This window comes from Phyllostomus discolor, chromosome 13 (genome assembly GCF_004126475.2).
Source record: "Phyllostomus discolor isolate MPI-MPIP mPhyDis1 chromosome 13, mPhyDis1.pri.v3, whole genome shotgun sequence".
NCBI classification, from domain to species: Eukaryota; Metazoa; Chordata; class Mammalia; order Chiroptera; family Phyllostomidae; genus Phyllostomus; species Phyllostomus discolor.
Genome location: NC_040915.2, coordinates 35,485,785 through 35,505,134, shown reverse-complemented (window position 1 = coordinate 35,505,134; position 19,350 = coordinate 35,485,785).

Sequence of the window (19,350 nt, the reverse complement as noted above, 5' to 3'; positions counted from 1 at the left end):
GCCTGGGAAGGAGCCCTGGCCATGGGATCACACGTCTGGGTCAAATCGGAAAAAGAAGATATTCTGGTCACACCCGGTTGACTACCGTCTCTGCCCACTGACCACCACCCCCCCCCCGTGCCGCTCTTGGCCGTGGGCGGTGTGGGGGTCAGGCTGAGGCCGAGACCAGTCGGGCTGCACTGGCCCTGGGCTGAGTGGAACATACGCATGTGGTTGCCTTTTTAGGGCGGGAATGGCTTCCAAAGACACTCCTCCCTCCCCTGGCTTGCCCGTCTCCGAGGCTGGGAGCCTGGGCGTGAAGGTGCAGGGCCAGGTGCGCCAGACGAATGCAGGTAGTGGGAGAGAAACCAAGTCTGACAGATACGGAGCCAGGGGCTGCTCATCGGCCATGTCAGATTGTAAGCAGACACTTTGGTTTTTACAGACATCTAATGAACATGCTCAGGAATACAGCCCGTGTCACTGCTCCTTTCTCTCCTTCCAGCGGGGACCGTGTGCAGCTCCGCTTATCAGCTCGGTTCGCAGAACACAGACCTCCAGGAGAACTACCGACAGCAAGTATACTCTCGTGTGAATCTGCGTGTTCTGCAGGTCAGCTCTCAGTGAAGAAGTTGATTTTGCTCAGCCTTGCTGGGCTAAAGACCGAGTTATATTCCTATTCTCTCCATAGGAATAGAATAGGAATAATATAGGAATATCATATCCTGCCACGTGAAATAAAACGACCACATATACAGACAAAGATGTAGGGAAAAACACTAGAGAGGAGTACGAGGTAGTCATTTAATTAAAAATGCCTTGGGCATTTCTAACTCGCGCCATCCTCGTGGCGTCCATCAGCTTTTAAAAATCTGTGTGTGGTGGCTTTTCGTACCCTAAATATTTACTCTTGCACCTAATTTTCATTTGTACTTGCACAAGCGTCAGGCCCTCCCCGCCTGGATCCTCTTCTGGAAACCGGCGCAGTTACGTCTCCTCCGCGAGCAGATGGGAAACGTCCTTGTGAGGTCTGGATGCATAGCTCCTTGCAGCCGGCAGCTGCTAATATGATTACTGTCCCCGGGGACTCCGCAGGGAAGGTTTGTTGCTATTGTTTGTTTTATTTTGTCTTTGCTAGGAGCCTGGGAAAACCCCTCCGCACTCCCGGTGTGTGAGCTGGGGGGGAGTCGGTTTATCCTGGGAAATACCTCACCCCAGTGCCTGGCCGCACCTGAATCTACTGTTGGGGCCCGGTCACCCTCCTGCACTCTTTCTGGCAACACTTCCTTCCCCGCAGCGGCCTGTGGTTCCTGCACAGCGCCATTCCCCAGGAGTCTTCCTGCCCGGCTCTAGTGATCAATCCAGATTGAACTGATCGTTGCTCTTCTGTCGGAGTTTTGGCCTGGAGCTAGGAGAAAGCAAGTCTGAGTCCTTCTGCGGTAGAAAATCTCAGACCCACGTTCCTGAGGTTTGCTGGTCACCAGGTGCCCAGCCACAGCCTGCGTGTGAGTGAAGTCAGGAGGTAGCAGAGGAAGAGGCACGCCAGGTGGGGAAGCCAGAGCTCACCTGCTGGTTCCCGTGGTCTGGTGCACGCCGACCGCCTCTCGGGGACGTGGCCACGCTGCTCGTCACCCTCCACTTCTCTCCAGAGCTCGTCGAGGGCAACTCTCGGACGGGGCTCGGGCCCGCCCAGGAGTGAAGGTGAGCTGGAGACAGGCCGGGCCTTTCAAAGGTGAACACTCTTCCTTGAATCATCTTCATCTGAGTGCATCGAAGTGAACTTCTGCAAGAAGAGAAGCTAAAGAAAATTCTCTCAAGAGGAAAAGAACATCATCTGGAGCCTCTGGAATTTGTTTTAAATACAAAATTTCCCGTCGTCAATCAAAATTCACAAGGCATACTAAGAACAGGATGGTGAGAAAAAATGTATAACAGAAACACCCACAGGGGACCTCGATATTAGAATGATCAGATGTGGTCTTCAAAGACTAATATTAGTATATGCAAGAAAACAAATGACAACATGAACTTTTTTTTATCAGAGAACTAGAATCTTCAAAAAAAGGAATCAGGTGAAAATTCTGGAAATGCAAACTATAATGATTGAAATGGAGAACGCAGGTGATGGCTTTCACAGCAGATTAGACACAGCGAGAAAGGAGTGTAGTGACCGGAAGACAGGCTCATAGAAAATACCCAGATGACACATGAAAATCAAAAGAATGAAAATAGAGCAAAGGATATAAAACGTATGAAAATGGTAAAAAAAAATGCAAACTTACGTGTAACCAGAGCCCTAGCAGGGTGGAAGAGTGAGTGTAAGACGGAGTCTGTAAGGAGGTAATGACGGAGCCTTAAAAAAAAGAAGATTAAAATGTCAAACCACAGATTCAAGAATCACTATGATCCCCGAGCAGGATGAATCCAAAGACAAGCACACCTTGCTTCGCACATTACAACCAAACTCCTGAAAGGGCTTTAAAAGCAGGTGAGTGAAGATGACGTCAAAGGAGCCAGGGGAGACCGAGGCTGGAACGAGGTAAACCTGGGACGGAGGAGCAGCGCGGGGAGGGTGCTGGGAGGCGGCCACGGCAGTGCGGTGTGCGGCCCGGGGGAGGGGTCCTTCGGCCATGCAGCCTGAAGACATTGCCAGACAGACGGCCACAGGGAGCTTGCCGGCAGAGACGAGCACTAGAAGAAACACTAAAGGGAGTTTTTCAGGGAAAGAAGGACCGTCCCGGAAAGATGCATGGAAATGCAGGAAGGGCTGACGAGCACTGAGAGGGAGAAGTAAGTGGATAAATCTAGATGGAGCCTGAGTGCGTAAAATGATGACAATAGTGATGTCTTTTTAAAAATATATGTACAAGCAAAATGTACATGTATAAAAGCAGTAACATATAAATTCAAAAAGGATGAAGTTAAATGTAAATTAGGACTTGAATAATTTTATTGCTCGTAAATGATAGAAGTACTGACTTATATAGGGTTTTAAGTCAAGGGTGCCTATTGTGTTGCTAAAAAGACTGCTCAAAGCATAGTAGAAGAATGTAAACTAATGAAATAACAGAGTTTGAAGTTTAATAACCATAACAATAAAAGATTAAACGAACAAGAGGGCTAAGAGAGACGACAGAACAGACGGGAACAATGGAAAACAAATAATGAGATGGCGCATCTAAACCCAAATTTATGGGGAATTACGTTAAAGGTGAATGAACTAAAATTTCAATGAAAGCACTACAGTTTCCAAGCCAGGATTAAAAATAAAGCCACCATAGGCTGCTTCCAAGAGACCCGGAGTCTCTTGGAAGACCTTGGGGTCCCTTAAGACCTTGTCTTAAACACGAGGACCCAGAAAGGTCGGTGGAGTGAGAGGATGGGAAACGGCCGTGCAAATGGAGCTGAGCTCCGTTCTCGGCCAAGGAGACTGGAAGGCGGGAACCACTCCCTGAGATTCTTAATCACGACAGTAAAATGCATCTTTGCCCTAGGGACACAGTGACTTCAAATGTGGTGCCTCTAGTCACAGAGCTTCGAACAACCGGAGAAAACCCCAAGAGGCACAGCGGAAGCCAGCCGTGACGGGAGATCGTAGCTCGGGTAGAGAGGAGCTGAGTAGCGTGATCAGCAGGTGCGGCCCACCTGAGGTCTGTGGAACTCTGCTCCCTCCCGCCGTGGCAGGAGACTCTTACCTGTCCTGCCCCGGAATCTCAGGTTGGTTTTATTCCTCTTTGTGGTTTGTATTTCCTAGTTGCCTCGAATCTTTTTGAAAGGAGGAAGAGTATCAGTAAAGAAATGGAAAAAAAAGAAAACAGATAAATGGGAGGAGCAGGTGAGAGCGTGGAAGGCAGGAACCCTGGGTCCTGTCACTCCTCGCTGGGTGAACATGGACTGTGGTCCCTGTCGGGAACCACAGAACGCCAACAGCAGCTTGACAGGGTCCTGGTGAGACTCACGTGACTCGGTGTGTGTCCAGGGCCTGCCCGGAGTGAGCGTGCTGTCCAGGGGAGCTGTCACTGCTGTCACCGTCATCATCGTGGCGTTTGGGGAGAGCAGGCCTTTCCAATGACGAGACGCTGAACCGGAAGCTGCCAGCTGAGCCAGCGCTTCAGCCTGCACGCGCGTCTGAAGGGCAGGAAAGGGAATGGGCGGAGCTGGCACCTTCTCAGGCTCAGCTCCATGAAAAGCTGTAGAAACGGGCTGCACGAGCCCCTGGGCCTGGGTGGGGCAGGGAGGCAGCCAGCCAAGACAGTACCCCAGGGGTATGGGGGAGGGGGTGGGTGGGAAGGGGAGGGGGAACAGAGCTCACAGCAGCCCCACTGGGGACAAGGCTTCCCTGCTAACTAGGCTCTTGCAGGACATCCTTAGCTCAGTCTTCTGGGACCAAGGCCAGGGAGACTGGCCGTTCTCTGAACCACACCAGGGAAGCGTCCGTTCGTCCCCACCGACTGGGACAGTGCGGGGTCCTGATGGGTGTCCTAGCAGGAAGAACTGCCATGTCCTGAGGTGTCAGGGCCAGTGCCAGGTGCTTCCGTGCCATCTCCTCTGAACTCCCAGTCTCCCCGGCAGAAACGGAGGCTTAGAGGGGCGAGGCAACTTGTCCAGGGTCCCACAGCTGAGCCACGGCAGAACCGAGCTCCAACTATCCATGTGTCTGATTCTCAGACTGAGTTCCCACTCTCTTCACGCGTATGCTGTGTCTCTCACTGTCATTCTTATACAAGACAGGAGTCCGCCACCTCCTTGTAAGAAGCATGTCACGTCCAACCCTTTGCTTGGGAAACTGCCCCTCACCCTTCAAAACCCAAGGTCGGCGAGAAGCCTCGGGAAAGTCTCTCCGGGTGCTCCAAGGCCATCCTCTGCCTGTCACCTCTGCCCAGCACCTACCTCTGTTACCGTCTTTTTCACGCCTGGAATCATCAACTCAGGCGTCCGTCCCCCTCACCAGGCCTGAGGCTTCTCATTTGTCTTGTTGCATCGGGATCTACGGACCGAGCCCAGAGCAGCGGCGATGCTGTAAGTAATCACATGGACAGGGGGATGAAAAAATAATCCATTTCCTTCAGCCAAGACTTACCCAGTCCCTCCCGTGTACCACACACTTCTAGCTAGAAGCGTGGAACAAAGGGATGAAGAAAACAACGTCCCTGTTCTCGTGAAACGAACACGCTGGGGAGAAACAGGCAACGATGACGCATACAGGCAAGGAAACCGAAGAACCAGTGTCTGTGAAACGGGCCCCCACGGCTCCAAGGGCCGCTCAGATGATTGGAGAGTCCTGCCTGCAGGTGGAGGGCTGAATTAGCAGGAGGACTATTTCGGTATCACCTGGGCACTGCACTTAACGAGGAAGGGAAACTCCTCAATGTCCCTGCTGCTTTTGTGCCCTAAAACTTTCATTGCACGGCCATCAGAATAAACAAAGCACCGCCCTGCTGGAGAAGCAGGTGAGACACCCAGGGCAGTAGAGGGTAAGACGTGGCACTTACACCTACCTCTGCTTGCTGTGCCCGGTCCGAGGGCAGACATCGCTAATCAATCGCGGCATTCGGTCCACCTGAGCCTGCACTCCAGGCAGCCACAACCAATCAGCCGAAACTGGCCGGCAAGTTGAAACCGCTGTGCACTCCCGGCCTGGGACCTGTTATCTCCGTTCTGGCTGAGGGAGGGTAGGGCTGTGGCAGCAGCTTCAAGGGAAACCAAATCCCTGAACGGATCTTGGCAGTGGCCCTCGAAAAAGAGGAGCCTGAGAAGAAGGATTGCTTTTCAAATATTTGGTTTCCAAACATATTTATTTGCAACTCCAAGTCTACTGACCATATGCATTACATCTGTTCTGGACTGGGACTCAAACAAGGTTTATGATTTATTGGCTTTAAAAACATCCACCTCTAGGTACCCTGGATCTAAAAAATCCAGCGCTAGGTCCCTGCGCACAAAGATGCCAGCATCTCCCGGAGACAGACCTGCCCCTCTCAGGAGCTGGGGTACTCAGGGCCCCCGCACCCTAGACGGATCCCACCGCCTGATTTGAAAGAAGGACAAAAGGCTCCTTTTGGAGTTGGCGATCCCTTCCTGGGACCCACACACCCTGGCTGATCAATCTAGCGCCACTCACTGGGGTTCTCAGCTCAGCAGGGGCCGTGGGGCTGTGCTGAGGCCGCCAGGGCCCTCGTGAGCCTGCTGGGCCCTTCTGGGCAGCGCCCCCCTCTGAAGGTTTGTGCCTGTGAGTACATGACCTCCCCCTCCAGGCCTTGAACTTTGTGCAGAGGGTCCTCAGGTCTTTGCTTCCTACCTTGAGGGGAGGAGGGAGGGACCAGCCATGGTTGAGTCTCTGCCGGCTCAGAGAAGTGTCTGGGTGGGTCGCTCTTGTTCTCAGTTTTCTCATCTGTAAAGTGGGAATGAGAGCAGCATTGTTTCTCTGGTCACCACAGTGATTGGGTGGATGGGTGGAGGTCAACGGTGCGGCTCACAGGGGCTGCTCGGTGGACAGGCGTGCCAACCGCAGGCCCGAGACTGCGGATGAGTTATTTCATGTTCAGAAGGAGCCAGTAGATGGTTCTCACATCTCGTCAGAGTGCACACTCCCTGACCCCGCCCACGGAGTGGGCTCCGACCGTTGGAGGTGGTGCGGGGGCCTCTGCTGCTCTAACCGGCATCCCCGGGGGAATGGGCTGGAGCTGTGTGGACCACCCTGGGAAACACTCTGTGTAAGGAGAGACTCCCACCCCAGCCTGGCGGGGGAGAAGCCTGGGAGGTACAGTGACCTGTGCGAAGCCTTGGCTGAAGGTCACGTTCGGGGGTGTTTCCATCAGAGGAGAGCTCGAGCCTGCGACAAGCCCTCCTACAGACTCCACCGTCTCTTCCCACAGCAGCTTCCGCCCAGAGAGGATGTGGGGACTGCAGGACATGCCGACCACTGGCTGTCACTCACGAGCTGCGTGACCGTGAGCAGCTGCTCATGCTCCTTCCTTTTGTCACCCACCCTCCTGCGTCCTGCCTGGTGCCCTGGGAGGCCCCCCTTGTGGGCGTCCCCCCTGGGTTCCCTGGGCCCCTGGCTCCCTGCTGGGTCCAGTCAACAGGGGGCAATAGCAGGGAGTAGGAGGGCGGGAGAGGAAACAGGCCCAAGTATTCCCCTCGCCCCTCCCCCACACACACCCCGGCTTCCTTCTGCCAAGGCAGCCACAGCTTCAGCTGGGTGGCCCCTCCTCCAACCAGAGGCCCGGGAAACCACTCCTCCTCCTGCCCTAAAGTCTTGGGGGTCTCAACAGCTGCGCCCGCTGCTAGCGCCAGAGGACTTCAGTACCCCTGTTGGCTCCCCTTAGCTGGGCACTGTGTACACAGCCCCCTCAGCAAACCCTCCCCAGTTGCCCGCTTGGAACCGCCGTGTCTACTCCCTCAGCCCTGCCTGACAGCACACTTAGCTCCCTCCTCTGCAGCCCGAGTAGCCGCCTGAGAACTCCACCAGAATTTGTCAGAGTATTGCCCACAGGCCAAATCTGGCCCCCGGACTGTGCTTTACAATAAAGTTTTATTAGAACACCAGCCATGTCCATTTATTTGCATATAGTCTATGGCTGCTTTCACATTATGGTGGCGGGGTTGAGTAGTTGGGACAGAGATGGGACGGCCCCTTAAGCCTAAAATTTTGACAGTCTGACCTATGGCAGGAAGTTTGCCAAACCCTAAATACCAGCGTAGGAGACGGTGGTCACAAGCCCTGAGCCCTGAGACAGGGCGTGTGGGACACTGTCCGAGGGCCTGGCTCTCCCCGCTGGGGTGCAGTGGCAGCCATGCGTGGTCCCTGAGCCGGAAAACTTTTGGGAGCCCTAAGTGGGCCGGGGCACTCACCGTCTGCTGTGTAGGATGGGGGGGTCACGAGGTCTTCTCAAGAGGAAGCGAAGTTCTGGCGGATCGCTGCTTCCTGGGCGGGAGTCCGCTCCTCCTGGTCTTCCCCTCGGGGCTCCCGGACGGGCCAGCGTCTATAGCTGTCTGCGGGTGGATGAATGAATTCAATTAGCCAGCCATCAGTTGGGGTGGAGCTTTGCCGAGACCCAGCATTTATGCAAATCAGAGTCCTTTGGGGACACTGCAGCTGTCACCAAGTCTTAGCAGCTTTTCCCACGACACTGATTTCCCACACCCGCTGCCTCCGCTGTGTCCTCATGGCTGCCGCTGCCACCAGTTTCCTCCACGGTCCTCCCACCTCCAGGCCCACCCCTGTCGAGCCACCTCCGACCGGCTTCCCAAATGGTCTCAGGAGTCAGTCTGACCGCACTGGCCTGCTCTTAAACCTGCCTGTGGCTTCCCCTGCCTGCAGGGTTATCTCCAAGTTACCTCTAAATTTTATGGCACGGCACGCCAAGCCCCTCCCCACGGGACCCTGCTCCCCAGCCACCGCCTCACGGCTCACTGCCGCCTCTCCTCTCCTCTCCTCTGCAGGATGCTCCAGCACCCCTTGGTTTTCCCAGGGGAAACACGCTTCGGTACCCGACACTGCCTCCTGGGGGCGCCCCTCTGCCCACACCAGCTCCTCCCTACCCTTCCGGGTAGACCTTGGGCTCTATCTCCCCAGCTGGCCGCAGTGCTGTCCTCTAAGCCGAGCTGGGTGGTCCCTCATGGCTCCCCCAGCACCTCGCACTGATCTCCCTGGAAGGTCGTAATTGCCTGTTGACCTCCCAGCCTCCCGGGCAAGGCTACAAGTTCCGGGTGCGCGGGTCAGAGGTGGCAGGCGTGTCAGGTAGACAGCAGGTGCAGCCCACGGGGGTGGGGTCTCCCACCATCGGCCCAGGCCCCTGCTCCCTCTGCGGCCGGGTCTCTCCTGCCAAGTCTGTATTACATGCTCAAGTCCCCAGTCCACGAGAAACTACAGGAGTCTTCCTTTTGGGGCCGGGGTTGTGGGGAGGCATGTGTTTTTAACCTGTTTTAGGCCTGAATAATTGAAAATTCTTGGAAAGCCCCAAACAACGTCTGGATTGAGAGCCATGTTATTTAAACAATAAATTGAAACATTCCGCCCCCCCCGCCCCCAAAATCAGCAGCCACTCATTCGGACCCCAGGCGAACTGAGTGTCCCCCTGGGAGTCCAGCCCCTCTCGCTGACACGGCTGATGGGGGTGGCCCTGGTGGCCCTGGAAATCTAGCTTTGTCCTCAGGATGAGGTGCAGCTGAGCCCTCCTTGATTTTTGCTTCCTTCTCAATGGAAGGCTGCGCCAGCCACGGCAGAACACGGGTACCCGGATGATCATCCGGCCACTTGGTGAGGGTCACGTGACTCCAGGGGCCTGGAAGCAACTGGAAATGAAGGAAGGAGGTGTGGGGGGCGTGGTTCCACAGGAAGGGCCGGGGTCCGAGGCAGAGGGCCAGCTACTGCTCCCTCGCAGCCTCGGGTGCTAGGATCTTCCACAAGAAACCAGCGATACGGATCTTTACACGACACCACCCGGGTTCTTGGGTGCGGGCATCAGAAACTCGGGAGCCTGCAGGAGGCCAGACTAGCACCCTCTTTAGGGTGAGTTCAGCCTGCTCTAATGGGTCTGCAGTCTCCGGTCTTCTCTGCAACAGAGTCTTCACACTCGGTTTCTGTTTGATCCTCTAGCCACCCAGGAGACCTGCTATTTTTTTTTTTTTTTTGGTTAGGCCCATTTCACAGATGAGGAAAGCGAGGCGCAGAACCACATGCCCAGAACCCTCGGTGAGGGGTGGGCTATGACTCAAACCCAGCTCTGATTCCATAGCTCCAGCCATGCCAGCTCCTCGGGCCCCTCCTGGCGGCCAAGGCTGTGCCAGGGCCTGCCCCAGGGGCCCAGGCACGGAGAGCGCACTGGTGCTCCGGGAAGCCCAGCCCAGCTCAGCTCCCTGCCAGCAGCCGGGCCGCAGGACCCCTTTATGCGAGCTCAGCATCTGGTTGTCAAACGCAAGCTGGCCCGGGTCCACCATCTGGCTCCACTTGGGCACGTTAAACACTGCAGACGCAGCCGGTGGGGCAGGCAGGCCCCGGGAGGAGCTTCAAGGTCTGAAAACGGAGGGCTGTCAGCTTGACATCCACCGCGGCAGGTTCAAGATCAAAGAGGGTGGGCAGGACCCCACTCTCCCCATCCCACTCCATCTCACCTCCTTCTGTCTGTCTGTCTGCCCGTCTGTCCCTCCTCACCCCCTTCCCTTCCCCCTCTGCCTGCTCCCCCCTCTCTCTGCTCGTCTCTCCCCCTTACACAGCCCCTCCTGATGCCCGTTCTTGCCTCAATGTCTCCCTTCGTCTCCCTCTGCCTCTCCCTCTATCTTTCTGTCTCCCTGTCTCTCTCTGTCTCTCTCTCTCTGTGTGTGTCTCCCTGTCTGTGTCTCTCTTCCCTTCCCCCATCTCGTTCCTATCTCTCTTTCAGTCTCTCCGTCCTTTCTCCTCTTTCTCCTCTCCTCTTTGCCCCTTCTCTGTCCATCTCTCAGAACAGCACGCAGAAGCCCCTCACTCCTGACTTCCAACATCCGCGCACGGAGAGCAAACGCGTGTCACCCACGAGCACCGACCACGTCGTTCCGACGGGCTTCTTCTCGCAGGCCAGGGCCCTGCCGATGTCTAAACCAGGCCCGCTCCGACGGAGTCATGACTTGGCACCCTATGGCAGCTTAAGTATTTTTCCAAACACAGCTGAGCTGGTGTGAGAAGGCCGACAAATCCAGCTAAAAGGACCTTTCGACTGCCAGTCACTAAAATACTGTTGTTTCTTCCCTCATGTCACTTTGCCTGCAGCCCGTTCCTGGCCCCACATACACACGCACCCCCCCCCCCCATACACAGTTCCTTACTGCCGCCGTTTCTCTGAAGAATGGGGAATCTGCACCCTCAAGCGCTGGCACGGCCATGCTCCCGGGCCCTCGGGAGAAGGGGACCTGGCCCGTGGTGGGTGCCTCCTGCCTCCGGGTGACTCTTCTCCCTTGGCCCTGGGCCTCCCAGCAGCCGGGCCGGGAAGGTGGTCCTCCACGCGGGCAGGTCAGAGAGAAGTGACTTGCCCAAGGTCATAAAATCGGTCTAGCCTCGAAGCCCCACATACTGAAGCCCTCCACATGGCAGCGATTCCCCAGCCCCAGAAAGAAGCTCTCAAAGACCCCCTCTGACCGGTGCAGGGGGCACTGCACCCGCAGGATGCCACCCCCTCGAACTAGTAGCACACAGGGGATTTTATCTGGGGTATATCTCACACACACACTGTTCCGTCTCATCCTCACATAGGGTCGGGCTGTGCCCATTTTGCAGACAGGTAAACTGAGCCTTGGGAAGGCCAACTGCCCTGGTGGGCAGAAGGGTGGCCGCTTGCCCCCACGTCCCCTGTGCCTGACGACGGTGAGTGTTTCAAGATTCCAGCGAGACACGAGGCGGTGCCGGGCTCCTGGAGTGAAACTACAGATCATTTAAAAATCTAACCTGTCTTGTCCATCATCCGCATCCTTCACTTGGTCTTTGGCCTTAGTTTCCACATCCATCAAATGAAGAAGATAATGGTCACGGGGCTGAATGCCAGGTGACGTGGGGTCGCAGCGTGCCGTGCCTGAGAACTTGTAGGGTGACCAAGGAGATAACAGATGCAAAAGAGGCCTGTGCAAGATCAGAGCCCTTTCCAGCCCCTGTTCCCGCCTTCAGAGCTTGCCCTCTGCAGGGGGGGAGAGCGGCGCAAGGACTCAGTTACTGCGCCCCGCCCCCCCGCCCCGACAGGGGCAGACGTCACAAGTCACTAGGGCTGTGCACACACCAGACAGTGCACAGACGAGTGTGACTATAGAACTGTTCGTCTGGACCTTATTTTGTCAACCGATGTCACTCTAATACAGTCAATAAAAAATACTTCACTTTGAACCAAAAAACAAACGACAAATCGATGCCTGCACTTCCAGCAGGCGTCTCCAGGGGGCTGGTGTAGAAATGAGAGGCCCAGTCCTGCAGTCCGCGTGCCGCCCTGGCCACAGACGGGGAAGCGAGCTTCCCAGCCCCAGGCGCCACCTTCGGTAGGAACCTTCTCCACTCGCACAAGAAACCTCGCCTCTGCTTATCAAGCGCTGACTGCGAGCCTTGTCCTTGCCCCCTGTCCTCTCAGCGGATCCTCACGACAACCCTGAGGGTCGGAGACGATCCTTTCCATCTCACAGGTGACAGCTGGGCTCCTCACCCCAGGTCGCCCAGTCTGCCACTGGCAGAGCCCCTCTTTGAACCTCGGTCTGTCCGTCTGCCAAGGGCACGCTCCTGCCACTGTTCCGCACCGGCGCCCCCAAACGGGAGCCTCGCCAGTCAGGCAAGGCTCAGGGACAGCAGCGGGGCCCCCCAGAGGGTCCCAGGGCAACTGAAACACAGCCACCCCTTTTCCAGCAGAGGTTCCCATTCCCACTGGGGACAGAGGGCCTGCCAGGGCTGGAGCCCTTCTCTGGGGAGGGGGCGGGGGCATAGTGCACACTGTTTTGATACTGAGCGTGATGAACCGGCCTTTTACGAATCTCAGAAACAAACTCACGGAGCTGGTTCCCTCTTGGCCCGAGCTGCAGGCACGGCCCCAGGAGGCCCCGGCTCTGCGAATTCTCTCATCAGCCTAATCGGAGAACCATCGTCAGCGTCGCACACAAATTTAGCTCCAGACACTTTTTTGGGAGCTCGGAGGGCTTGTGACTTATGGCCTCGTTTTAAAGAGGAGCAGATTGTCGACATGAACTCCCAGCACTCCTTGTTTTTGGGGGGGAACCCAGGCGTAGGCGCTGCTCACGGGGGAGCCGTGCGGTCAGGGCTGAGGGCCATGAGTGGCTAGAAAAATCCAGCAACAGGGTCACGGCCTGACCTATCTATAATTAACCCAAGTGCTTGTTTATTTAACGACCTCAATCAGAGACACTTAAATAGCATTAAAAATAAAAGATGAGACCCGGGAACGGATGAGAGGGAGGCTCTTTGTCCAGGCCGAACAGGGCGCCGCCGGGAGGGCACAACGAGACTCCAGGAGGGCGGCTGACGGCCCCCGGGGCTCTCAGAAGCCGTGAATGGATGGAGAAAAGGCTCGCCTGGGTACAACCGGCCGCTCACCGGCATGCTTTGTCGTGAAGTCAGACGAGCAGGGTTTGAATCCCGGCAGTGCTGTGCACAGTGTGTGACCTCGTCCAGGTCATCTAGCCCCCAAAACCTTCCGTCTCTTCCGGAGAGAGAGCTGGCAGGGCGGGGTCCGCTGACACTGAGGACGCCACAGCAAACCTGTCTCGCACACCCATCCCGTACCGGCCACTGTTCTGTGCACTTGTCATCACACACTTAGTTCTCACGGTGGCACTAATATCACCTTCCACTTCACAGATGCCATTTTATGGATGAAGAGACCGAGGCACGGGGAGGTTGGGTGACCGAGCAGCGAGGAAGGGTGACAGCGCGTGGACAGTGGAGGCTGTGGGCTTTGAAACCAGGGACCCGGCCCCATGTGCTGGCCACGACGCTCCCCTGCTCGGGGAGAACCTGGCACCCTGGGGAGTCCTCAGACCTGAGGAGATTGGGTCCAGCTATTTTTCTTTGTCTCACAAGGGTAGCTGTGTGATGGCTCGTGCACATTTTTCTAGCTGATATAAATAGCTTTTTGATTTTCCTCCCCCTGCCCCCTCCCTGCCCCCGCAAATATCAGTCAATACTGGCAAGCAAACAGCTCTGTCTGGTTCGCGGTGACAAGGTCAGGGCTCCTTTGCAGGACTCTCGCGGTGCCGTCTCCGTCCCGGGCTGAGAAATCACGGCATTTATTTTAAGCCGTAACATTCTTATATTTAAAGCTTGTCATCGGGCTGAAGTTTGTTTATTGCATTCCATAATTATGATGAATATATTTTAAATAGAAAGAGATTTGAAATGTGGGACAGCTGCAAAAAATATGGTGTCAATCACGGAGAATCAGCCCACATCTGGAGCCAGAGCCTGGGTGGGAATGGCTTGTTTTGCATGTTTATGACCAGATGCATCCAGATTAGATGTACCTTATAAACTTCACCCAGACAACTGTCAGGGCCAATCAGCCCTAATTGAACGCGACATTCTCTCCACCAGTCCGCCCGGAGCCCAGGCCAAGAGTCCCCCCTGCACCCCGGGCCCCGTGAGTTCTGCTAGCCGTGCGCGCTGGATCTGTCAAGCTCCGGCCAAATTAAATACTGGACTTCGTTCCACAGCGACTTCCAATTAGAGCCGAGTGAAGTCTGGAGGGCTTCGGAGGCCCCCCTTGGCCCCATCACTCGGAGACATGATCGGTGGAAGGAGGGGTGCCAGGGCCTGCCGGTGCTAGACCCGTGCCATGCCGTGTCCCCAGCCACCGAACCGACACCGGCCAAGGGCGCACCGGGCACTTCAGAACACCCCTGCTCACCCACCGCCAGCAGCCCCGCCCAATGGGTATGACTCTCCACTGGACCACTCAGAAAACTGAGCTTCGGAGAGACGGACGGAGGGCCTGGCCCACGTCCGCGGGCAGAGAGAGCTTGAATATTCGTTGGTGATGGCCATGCTGGCTCGTGGGAGGGCGTTTCCCGTGTTGCCATGACCGGCACTCATGCCAGGGGCCCAGGAATGCAAAACCTCCCGCTGTTCAAGGAACAGAGTCAGGGATTAGAGGGCTGAACCCTCGGCGTGCCCGCAGCACCCATGCATACCAGCCTGTCATGCCCCCCCCCAAGGCTGGCCCCCAGAACTAGGAAGTAGATGACTCGGTGTGTGAGTGACAGGCTTTGAGGACGTCTTCTTATTCTAGACTTCCACGACCTCGCACGTCAGTGCAGAACTCACTCACACGGGCCAAAGGTCATGATGGAGAAGGGGAGAGAGAGCACAGGTGGGTGGGGGCAAGGCTCTATCAGTTCCTGGGAAATGCCCAATAAACATCAGCCCCCGCGACTATCATCAAGCTCGTCGTGTCACTTCTAAGCCTTGCAGATAGAGGCAGGATGCTCTTGCAGGCATGTACGAACCATAAAACCTTCACAATCTGTATTTCCACTTCCCCAGCTACAACCAAGGTCACCTCACCAAAGAGCAATCAGTTGTAGTGAGAATAATACACATGTCTGGTGTCCGGGTTCCTAGGCCCTGAGCTTGGCATATATATCACCCCGAATTCCTACGGCAACCCGGTGCCGGAAGGGCTGTTGCTCGACCCATTCAGAGATGGGAACACTGAGGCTCCCTTGGGGGAAAGCCCCGAGCCACCCAGCCAGGAGAAGGCAGAACCAAACGCTGAGACCGACTCCACAAACGGACTCCGAAGTCCAAGAAAACCAGGGCTGGCTGTGGTGGCCAAGTGCAAACCGAAGGTGTTGGTTTTTCCTAAAAGCGCCTCTTGAACTGGTTTGAACCAGATTCCGAAACGAACGTTCACTTAACTATTAAACCAGAGAAGGACTAGAACATCAAAATCTTGGCAAGACCGCACGTAAATGGCAGCCTCTCCCCACTAGCGCACGCCTGGTTTTAACAAGTACCATCATTTGTATCTAGTTCTGGGTAACAAAGGGATTTCCACAAGTCAGAGGCCTCTGGATTAAAGGACGTTGCCGATCTGGTTACAACAAATTCTATTAAGTAAAAAATCCTGCCTGACAGAGGTTTTCAACAGGCCCTCTCCCTACTGGAGACACACTCCTGAAAGAGAAGCTGGCTTGGGATTTGTGTTTTTGTGAAACAGACATGAAATTAGCAAGCAGTGTACAGAAAGTTTTCCTGCACAGAGGTTGCAAACCATGAATGAAGTCGGGAGCATGCAATGTACACTTTGACAGGGAGGCGTGAGGATGGCCGGGAACCCAGGAGCCCAGGGCAGACCAGCTGTGCATCAGCTGCAGCCAATTATTTCATGGTGACATTAGGTTGGCAGGTTTTTTGATGTCTCAAGAAAAGATGGGATTGTCAGATAAAGTCTGCTGGTGGTGGAAAGTTAGTAAAAAAATTTTTAAAAAAACCCAAAACTGTGGGACAAACCAACAATGTTTGTGTCCCAAAGATAGCCTACATCCCCACACCCCCCCGACCCTCATCACGGCCCCAGTCAGTGGGCACCGTGAGGACCCTCAGGTAACAGCGGAAGAAACAGGATCAGAGAGGGCCATTGTCATGCATACAGCCACACAGCGGGCCCTCCCAGGTAACACTGAGGCCCGGTATGGAGAACAAAGTCGTGACTCCAAAGTATCTAAAACCTGTGACAAATGTCGCAAAACCTGTGCTGATATTTGTTCTGCAAAAAGCAGTCCCTCGCCCCACGCCCCCTCCGTCAGTCTCAAATCTCCCTCCGTCTGTCTGTTCTCAGGAACAGCTGTTGTTGGGTTCAAGGCCAACCTGGATGACCCAGGATGAGCTCATTGGAGAGCTTTGTTAATGATACCTGCAAAGACCTTTTTCCAAGTGTAATGAACTTGCAGCCACATGCATAGCTCCCCAGGATTATACCATGGACCGACCATTTGGGGAGGCGGGGGGGGGGGGGGGGGGGCACCATTCAACCCAGCATCCATTCCTCCTCCATTTCTCTGCTTCTTAAATTTGCATCTGTGTTTAAAATCAGGAACCCCAATCCTCCTCAAGGGGTGGTACCCCCATATCAAGGAGCGCTCTGGGAAGGCGGGGTCCCCAGGAGAGGGGAGCCCCTGGCTGGCGGACAGCCCTCCTGCACCGCTGACTGTGTGACGTGAGTGACGGGGAGGGATGGTGTCTCCTGTGCGTTTCCCGAGGAGACGGCCCTCCCAGGCCCCCAGAGGGAGGAGCCCTGGCTCCAGGGCCCTGGGACGGGCAGCCCAGCCTGTCCCAATTAGGCTGCTCAGCAGAAGGACGTGCTGGGGGAAGCCAAGTCCCTTGCTCATGTCTATTGGTAGCAAATGTCACCAGCTCCAAGAACAGTTTCTGAACATTTCTCCAAGTTTTGTCTTTGCGAGTCACATGCTCGAGCTCTGGGTCTGACAAGAGCGCGCCGCCCTGGGCTCCTTCCTAAAGAGACCCCAGAACAGCCTCGTGTTCACGGAAGGGGCTGCCAGTGCCCGTCTGGCAGCTCGACCCCAGGACGGAGGCCGCGCTGATGCCCAGCAGCGGGCCTGCCCACCCCACATCCCCCTGGCCGCGAGTCAAATATCTGACCCTTCTCCACCCGGTCACGGTCACGGCCCAGGGGCCCAGCCTGGAAGGGTCGGGGGTCAGCCTCCCGGGGAAAATGGCGCTCCAGGTGGAGAAATAACAGATCCGAAGTAGGGCTCTCTGAAGGAGGGGGCAGGGGAGGAGGAGGAGGTCTCAGTTGGGTTCTTCAAGGAGCCGAACTTGAACGGCAGGAGGAGGGTCAGAGAGGGACAGGCAGGCGGCGGGTGCCCCCGTGGGTAACTGGGGCCTCCCCCGCTGAGAACCTTGGGGGACGACCTAGAACGCACCTGGGAGGAGCCCTGGCCGGGACTGAGCTCCATGGCGCCCCCTTCCTCCGTGGTCCGGCGCTCCTCCTGGGGCCGAGAGCCCAACACTCTGGCTTGCCCGGAGTCCAGGCCTTGGAAGCTCCGATGCGCAGCCGAGACCCTCCCAGGCGTTTGCACGGGGAGGCGAGCCCCGGGGGACTATGGGAAGGCCCCGCCCTGCCGGACGTGACTGCGTCAGAAACAGGAGGGCGGGGCCGGGGAGCAGCTGCGGCGGAAGCGGGTTTCAGCCTCGGGAAAGGGCTGCCTGCTCCGCAGGGCCGAGAGGGGGCGGCCCTTCCTGATGTCGTCATCATCAGCCGGGTCAGCGGCCCGGGGCTTACCTCCTCCCCTGCCGACTGTCAAGCCTTTCCAGCCCCTTCCTCTCTGTTCTCTCTGTTCCTGAGTCCTCTCCCCTGGGGGTGCCCTGAAATCAGGGGGGCTTTGAGGCCAAGAAGATAATACCATTAGCAATAATACCGATAACAATAACAGTAGCGGCTCCCACTCTCAGCAGCAGCTCTGCGTGTGTTACCTTGTTTGATGCTTGCAGCGAACCAGCCCCGTTTTGTAGACAGGGGTGGAGGGGTAGTGGGGTGGTAGGGGGGTGGGAATTCAGGGACAGAGAACGGAATGACCTCCCTGAGGTCACGGAGTGGTGGCTGAGCCCGGAGCTGCTCTCCCAACTCGGGGAACAAGCGGGGTCATCACAAGTGCTGGTAGGAGGAGGGACCGTTGCACTGGAATGTTCTTTTTAGCAACAGCGCGTGTCTTTGGAGGCAGCAGAGAGCGCTGAGCACCGGATGCCACGCCGGGCTCCGACCGGGCTGGGTGCCGGCCCCGTGCCAGGTGGCCAGAGCCTGGAACGGTGCCTGGCGCGCAGTAGGTTTCATAAACGTTGGTTGAATGAAGGAACGTCTGCAGAAGTGTTACGGGGCTGCTTCCCCGTGTCCCGCCTAAGGCGGCTGAAGTGGATAAAGGGCCAGAGACGAGAAAACGCCAAAGGAGCTGAATGCAAACTGAGGCCCCGAGGCCCCCAGCACTTCCCGCTGCATCGTGGGGCTGTGGCTGGGCGCTGGCTGCTCGGGCCGGGACCGCAGGCCTGGCTGACCTCCCAGCGGTGGCCGGGAGCCGAGGCCCTGGCCCCGGCCACTGCGCCGTCGCTGCCCACGGCTGGCCATAAAGCGCTGTGGGTGAGAGAGTTGGGACCCATGCTGACCAATAGAAACACAGTGTCAGCCACAAATGCAAGCCACATAGGTAATTTAAAATGTCCTGGTAGCCACATTCAAACAAAGGAAAGAGAAATAGGTAAAATTCATTTTATTGATATATTTTTTCCTAACCCGTTATGTACCCAAATAATGTAATTTCAGTGTATAATTGGTATAAAACATCATTCTTGAGATTTTTTCCTTTCCTCCTTTCCTTATTTTTTTTTAAGATTTTATTTATTTATTTTTAGAGAGGGAAGGGAGGGAGAAAGAGAGAGAGAGAGAGAGAAACGTCAATGTGCAGTTGCTGGGGGCTGTGGCCTGCAACCCAGGCATGTGCCCTGACTGGGAATGGAACCTGGGACACTTTGCTTCGCAGCCCACGCTCAATCCACTGAGCTACGCCAGCCAGGGCTTCCTTATTTTTTTTTATAGCACTAAGGATTTGAAGTCCAGTGTATTTCATACTTCAGGTGGCTCATGGCTACCAGATGGGCCTGGGTGGCTTTGGGTGTTTCAGAGAGAGCTTTTTCCTGGCGCACCCCCCCTCTCCCTCACCTCTGTGTACACTTGTGCCGGATCCACACGCGAGAGTACGGTCAAGGCAACTTCAAGTGCACGTTTCACGCTTTGCAGGTGAGGCCAGTGCTTGCTGAAGCAAGGCCACAGAGCCCTTGCTTTCCTCAAGTGTAGCTGAGTGCCAGGCCCCTGACTCGCCAACGCCGGGATTTGATCTAGG